Here is a 7,320-nt window from a genome sequence, read left to right as displayed (position 1 = left end):
GGGTGGAACACGGGGGATTAATTCCCCCTTTAATGCCTGCCTCCAGCGCTGGGTGGAGGTGGGAGAATGAGGCCTGGGACGGTGAGAGTCTCCCCCAGAGAGGGGAGAGAAGAGGGAGGGAGACAGAGAGCCAGGGAGCTGGGTGAAGTGAGGGTGGAACACGGGGGATTAATTCCCCCTTTAATGCCTGCCTCCAGCGCTGGGTGGAGGTGGGAGAATGAGGCCTGGGACGGTGAGAGTCTCCCCCAGAGAGGGGAGAGAAGAGGGAGGGAGACAGAGAGCCAGGGAGCTGGGTGAAGTGAGGGTGGAACACGGGGGATTAATTCCCCCTTTAATGCCTGCCTCCAGCGCTGGGTGGAGGTGGGAGAATGAGGCCTGGGACGGTGAGAGTCTCCCCCAGAGAGGGGAGAGAAGAGGGAGGGAGACAGAGAGCCAGGGAGCTGGGTGAAGTGAGGGTGGTACAGGGATTAAAGTGTCCCCTAAGATCTGACTCCAGTGCTGGGTGGAGGTGGGAGAATGAGGCCTGGGACGGTGAGAGTCTCCCCCAGAGAGGGGAGAGGAGAGGGAGGGAGGGAGACAGAGAGCCAGAGAGCTGGGTGAAGTGAGCATGGAACACAGGGGATTAATTCCCCCTTTAATGCCTGCCTCCAGCGCTGGGTGGAGGTGGGAGAATGAGGCCTGGGAGGTTGAGAGTCTCCCCCAGAGAGGGGAGAGAAGAGGGAGGGAGACAGAGAGCCAGAGAGCTGGGTGAAGTGAGCATGGAACACAGGGGATTAATTCCCCCTTTAATGCCTGCCTCCAGCGCTGGGTGGAGGTGGGAGAATGAGGCCTGGGACGGTGAGAGTCTCCCCCAGAGAGGGGAGAGAAGAGGGAGGGAGGGAGACAGAGAGCCAGAGAGCTGGGTGAAGTGAGGATGGAACACAGGGGATTAATTCCCCCTTTAATGCCTGCCTCCAGCGCTGGGTGGAGGTGGGAGAATGAGGCCTGGGACGGTGAGAGTCTCCCCCAGAGAGGGGAGAGAAGAGGGAGGGAGGGAGACAGAGAGCCAGAGAGCTGGGTGAAGTGAGGATGGAACACAGGGGATTAATTCCCCCTTTAATGCCTGCCTCCAGCGCTGGGTGGAGGTGGGAGAATGAGGCCTGGGAGGTTGAGAGTCTCCCCCAGAGAGGGGAGAGAAGAGGGAGGGAGGGAGACAGAGAGCCAGAGAGCTGGGTGAAGTGAGCATGGAACACAGGGGATTAATTCCCCCTTTAATGCCTGCCTCCAGCGCTGGGTGGAGGTGGGAGAATGAGGCCTGGGACGGTGAGAGTCTCCCCCAGAGAGGGGAGAGAAGAGGGAGGGAGGGAGACAGAGAGCCAGAGAGCTGGGTGAAGTGAGGATGGAACACAGGGGATTAATTCCCCCTTTAATGCCTGCCTCCAGCGCTGGGTGGAGGTGGGAGAATGAGGCCTGGGAGGTTGAGAGTCTCCCCCAGAGAGGGGAGAGAAGAGGGAGGGAGACAGAGAGCCAGGGAGCTGGGTGAAGTGAGGGTGGTACAGGGATTAAAGTGTCCCCTAAGATCTGACTCCAGTGCTGGGTGGAGGTGGGAGAATGAGGCCTGGGACGGTGAGAGTCTCCCCCAGAGAGGGGAGAGAAGAGGGAGGGAGGGAGACAGAGAGCCAGAGAGCTGGGTGAAGTGAGGGTGGTACACGGGGGATTAATTCCCCCTTTAATGCCTGCCTCCAGTGCTGGGTGGAGGTGGGAGAATGAGGCCTGGGACGGTGAGAGTCTCCCCCAGAGAGGGGAGAGAAGAGGGAGGGAGACAGAGAGCCAGAGAGCTGGGTGAAGTGAGCATGGAACACAGGGGATTAATTCCCCCTTTAATGCCTGCCTCCAGCGCTGGGTGGAGGTGGGAGAATGAGGCCTGGGAGGTTGAGAGTCTCCCCCAGAGAGGGGAGAGAAGAGGGAGGGAGACAGAGAGCCAGAGAGCTGGGTGAAGTGAGGATGGAACACGGGGGATTAATTCCCCCTTTAATGCCTGCCTCCAGCGCTGGGTGGAGGTGGGAGAATGAGGCCTGGGACGGTGAGAGTCTCCCCCAGAGAGGGGAGAGAAGAGGGAGGGAGGGAGACAGAGAGCCAGAGAGCTGGGTGAAGTGAGCATGGAACACAGGGGATTAATTCCCCCTTTAATGCCTGCCTCCAGCGCTGGGTGGAGGTGGGAGAATGAGGCCTGGGACGGTGAGAGTCTCCCCCAGAGAGGGGAGAGAGGAGGGAGGGAGACAGAGAGCCAGAGAGCTGGGTGAAGTGAGGGTGGTACAGGGATTAAAGTGTCCCCTAAGATCTGACTCCAGTGCTGGGTGGAGGTGGGAGAATGAGGCCTGGGACGGTGAGAGTCTCCCCCAGAGAGGGGAGAGAAGAGGGAGGGAGACAGAGAGCCAGGGAGCTGGGTGAAGTGAGGGTGGTACAGGGATTAAAGTGTCCCCTAAGATCTTACTCCAGTGCTGGGTGGAGGTGGGAGAATGAGGCCTGGGACGGTGAGAGTCTCCCCCAGAGAGGGGAGAGAAGAGGGAGGGAGACAGAGAGCCAGGGAGCTGGGTGAAGTGAGGGTGGTACAGGGATTAAAGTGTCCCCTAAGATCTGACTCCAGTGCTGGGTGGAGGTGGGAGAATGAGGCCTGGGACGGTGAGAGTCTCCCCCAGAGAGGGGAGAGAAGAGGGAGGGAGGGAGACAGAGAGCCAGAGAGCTGGGTGAAGTGAGGGTGGTACACGGGGGATTAATTCCCCCTTTAATGCCTGCCTCCAGTGCTGGGTGGAGGTGGGAGAATGAGGCCTGGGACGGTGAGAGTCTCCCCCAGAGAGGGGAGAGAGGAGGGAGGGAGACAGAGAGCCAGAGAGCTGGGTGAAGTGAGGGTGGTACAGGGATTAAAGTGTCCCCTAAGATCTTACTCCAGTGCTGGGTGGAGGTGGGAGAATGAGGCCTGGGAGGTTGAGAGTCTCCCCCAGAGAGGGGAGAGAGGAGGGAGGGAGACAGAGAGCCAGAGAGCTGGGTGAAGTGAGGGTGGAACACAGGGGATTAATTCCCCCTTTAATGCCTGCCTCCAGCGCTGGGTGGAGGTGGGAGAATGAGGCCTGGGAGGTTGAGAGTCTCCCCCAGAGAGGGGAGAGAGGAGGGAGGGAGACAGAGAGCCAGAGAGCTGGGTGAAGTGAGGGTGGTACAGGGATTAAAGTGTCCCCTAAGATCTTACTCCAGTGCTGGGTGGAGGTGGGAGAATGAGGCCTGGGACGGTGAGAGTCTCCCCCAGAGAGGGGAGAGGAGAGGGAGGGAGACAGAGAGCCAGAGAGCTGGGTGAAGTGAGCGTGGAACACAGGGGATTAATTCCCCCTTTAATGCCTGCCTCCAGCGCTGGGTGGAGGTGGGAGAATGAGGCCTGGGACGGTGAGAGTCTCCCCCAGAGAGGGGAGAGAGGAGGGAGGGAGACAGAGAGCCAGAGAGCTGGGTGAAGTGAGGGTGGTACAGGGATTAAAGTGTCCCCTAAGATCTTACTCCAGTGCTGGGTGGAGGTGGGAGAATGAGGCCTGGGACGGTGAGAGTCTCCCCCAGAGAGGGGAGAGAAGAGGGAGGGAGACAGAGAGCCAGGGAGCTGGGTGAAGTGAGGGTGGTACAGGGATTAAAGTGTCCCCTAAGATCTGACTCCAGTGCTGGGTGGAGGTGGGAGAATGAGGCCTGGGACGGTGAGAGTCTCCCCCAGAGAGGGGAGAGAAGAGGGAGGGAGGGAGACAGAGAGCCAGAGAGCTGGGTGAAGTGAGGGTGGTACACGGGGGATTAATTCCCCCTTTAATGCCTGCCTCCAGTGCTGGGTGGAGGTGGGAGAATGAGGCCTGGGACGGTGAGAGTCTCCCCCAGAGAGGGGAGAGAAGAGGGAGGGAGGGAGACAGAGAGCCAGAGAGCTGGGTGAAGTGAGGGTGGTACACGGGGGATTAATTCCCCCTTTAATGCCTGCCTCCAGTGCTGGGTGGAGGTGGGAGAATGAGGCCTGGGACGGTGAGAGTCTCCCCCAGAGAGGGGAGAGAAGAGGGAGGGAGACAGAGAGCCAGAGAGCTGGGTGAAGTGAGCATGGAACACAGGGGATTAATTCCCCCTTTAATGCCTGCCTCCAGCGCTGGGTGGAGGTGGGAGAATGAGGCCTGGGAGGTTGAGAGTCTCCCCCAGAGAGGGGAGAGAAGAGGGAGGGAGACAGAGAGCCAGAGAGCTGGGTGAAGTGAGGGTGGAACACAGGGGATTAATTCCCCCTTTAATGCCTGCCTCCAGCGCTTGGTGGAGGTGGGAGAATGATGCCTGGGACGGTGAGAGTCTCCCCCAGAGAGGGGAGAGAGGAGGGAGGGAGACAGAGAGCCAGAGAGCTGGGTGAAGTGAGGGTGGTACAGGGATTAAAGTGTCCCCTAAGATCTTACTCCAGTGCTGGGTGGAGGTGGGAGAATGAGGCCTGGGACGGTGAGAGTCTCCCCCAGAGAGGGGAGAGAAGAGGGAGGGAGACAGAGAGCCAGAGAGCTGGGTGAAGTGAGGGTGGAACACAGGGGATTAATTCCCCCTTTAATGCCTGCCTCCAGCGCTGGGTGGAGGTGGGAGAGTGATGCCTGGGAGGTTGAGAGTCTCCCCCAGAGAGGGGAGAGAGGAGGGAGGGAGACAGAGAGCCAGAGAGCTGGGTGAAGTGAGGGTGGAACACAGGGGATTAATTCCCCCTTTAATGCCTGCCTCCAGCGCTGGGTGGAGGTGGGAGAATGAGGCCTGGGAGGTTGAGAGTCTCCCCCAGAGAGGGGAGAGAGGAGGGAGGGAGACAGAGAGCCAGAGAGCTGGGTGAAGTGAGGGTGGTACAGGGATTAAAGTGTCCCCTAAGATCTTACTCCAGTGCTGGGTGGAGGTGGGAGAATGAGGCCTGGGACGGTGAGAGTCTCCCCCAGAGAGGGGAGAGGAGAGGGAGGGAGACAGAGAGCCAGAGAGCTGGGTGAAGTGAGGGTGGTACACGGGGGATTAATTCCCCCTTTAATGCCTGCCTCCAGTGCTGGGTGGAGGTGGGAGAATGAGGCCTGGGACGGTGAGAGTCTCCCCCAGAGAGGGGAGAGAAGAGGGAGGGAGGGAGACAGAGAGCCAGAGAGCTGGGTGAAGTGAGGGTGGTACACGGGGGATTAATTCCCCCTTTAATGCCTGCCTCCAGTGCTGGGTGGAGGTGGGAGAATGAGGCCTGGGACGGTGAGAGTCTCCCCCAGAGAGGGGAGAGAAGAGGGAGGGAGACAGAGAGCCAGAGAGCTGGGTGAAGTGAGCATGGAACACAGGGGATTAATTCCCCCTTTAATGCCTGCCTCCAGCGCTGGGTGGAGGTGGGAGAATGAGGCCTGGGACGGTGAGAGTCTCCCCCAGAGAGGGGAGAGAAGAGGGAGGGAGGGAGACAGAGAGCCAGAGAGCTGGGTGAAGTGAGGGTGGTACACGGGGGATTAATTCCCCCTTTAATGCCTGCCTCCAGTGCTGGGTGGAGGTGGGAGAATGAGGCCTGGGACGGTGAGAGTCTCCCCCAGAGAGGGGAGAGAAGAGGGAGGGAGACAGAGAGCCAGAGAGCTGGGTGAAGTGAGCATGGAACACAGGGGATTAATTCCCCCTTTAATGCCTGCCTCCAGCGCTGGGTGGAGGTGGGAGAATGAGGCCTGGGAGGTTGAGAGTCTCCCCCAGAGAGGGGAGAGAAGAGGGAGGGAGACAGAGAGCCAGAGAGCTGGGTGAAGTGAGGATGGAACACAGGGGATTAATTCCCCCTTTAATGCCTGCCTCCAGCGCTGGGTGGAGGTGGGAGAATGAGGCCTGGGAGGTTGAGAGTCTCCCCCAGAGAGGGGAGAGAAGAGGGAGGGAGACAGAGAGCCAGAGAGCTGGGTGAAGTGAGGATGGAACACAGGGGATTAATTCCCCCTTTAATGCCTGCCTCCAGCGCTGGGTGGAGGTGGGAGAATGAGGCCTGGGACGGTGAGAGTCTCCCCCAGAGAGGGGAGAGAAGAGGGAGGGAGGGAGACAGAGAGCCAGAGAGCTGGGTGAAGTGAGCATGGAACACAGGGGATTAATTCCCCCTTTAATGCCTGCCTCCAGCGCTGGGTGGAGGTGGGAGAATGAGGCCTGGGACGGTGAGAGTCTCCCCCAGAGAGGGGAGAGGAGAGGGAGGGAGACAGAGAGCCAGAGAGCTGGGTGAAGTGAGGGTGGAACACAGGGGATAAATTCCCCCTTTAATGCCTGCCTCCAGTGCTGGGTGGAGGTGAGATAGGCGGAGGGCGGCGGGTCGGTCGGGGCCAGCGAGAGCCGAGCCCCGGGGGTGCCTGGCGCGAGCGGGGGCTCCGTGGGGCGCGTGGGGGCCGAGCACCGGTGGGGTCCACCCTTTGGCCGGGCCCGGGGGCCCGTGACCGGGTCGGCGGCGGCCGTTGCGGCGCTCCCCGGCCACGGGGCAGTGAAATGGACAGCCTGGCAAAGGCTGGGCGGAAACGGAGCTCATGCCCCCTTTAATGTCTGTCAAGGGTGAGGAGGGGCGGCGGGTCCGTCGGGGCCAGCGAGAGCCGAGCCCCGGGGGTGCCTGGCGCGAGCGGGGGCTCCGTGGGGCGCGTGGGGGCCGAGCACCGGTGGGGTCCACCCTTTGGCCGGGCCCGGGGGCCCGTGACCGGGTCGGCGGCGGCCGTTGCGGCGCTCCCCGGCCTCGGGGCAGTGAAATGGACAGCCTGGCAAAGGCTGGGCGGAAACGGAGCTCATGCCCCCTTTAATGTCTGTCAAGGGTGAGGAGGGGCGGCGGGTCCGTCGGGGCCAGCGAGAGCCGAGCCCCGGGGGTGCCTGGCGCGAGCGGGGGCTCCGTGGGGCGCGTGGGGGCCGAGCACCGGTGGGGTCCACCCTTTGGCCGGGCCCGGGGGCCCGTGACCGGCTCGGCGGCGGCCGTTGCGGCGCTCCCCGGCCACGGGGCAGTGAAATGGACAGCCTGGCAAAGGCTGGGCGGAAACGGAGCTCATGCCCCCTTTAATGTCTGTCACCAGTGCTTGGCGGAGGTGCGAGAGGCGGAGATCGGAGGCTCCCAGAGAGGGGAGAGGGAAAAATGGATGAAAATAGGGTAAAACAGGAGAAAGCCTCCCTCCCTCCCTCCCTCCCTCCTCTATTTCATTTGTTTTTCTTTCCCCCAGGGCTTCATCCAGCAGGGAGGTCGGAGGCTTCCAGCCAGGCGAGAGGGAGAGATGTGAGAAAATCGGATAAAATAGAGTGAGCTTTCTCCCTCGGTTATTTCCCGTGTTTAAACCAAAGCGGCCGGAGTGGAGTACCAGGGGCGCGAGT

The sequence above is a fragment of the Epinephelus lanceolatus genome, unplaced genomic scaffold, assembly GCF_041903045.1.
Source record: "Epinephelus lanceolatus isolate andai-2023 unplaced genomic scaffold, ASM4190304v1 scaffold51, whole genome shotgun sequence".
In the NCBI taxonomy this organism is placed as follows: Eukaryota; Metazoa; Chordata; class Actinopteri; order Perciformes; family Serranidae; genus Epinephelus; species Epinephelus lanceolatus.
The sequence above is the reverse complement of the archived record's forward strand: the minus strand, read 5'-3'. Positions refer to the sequence as shown.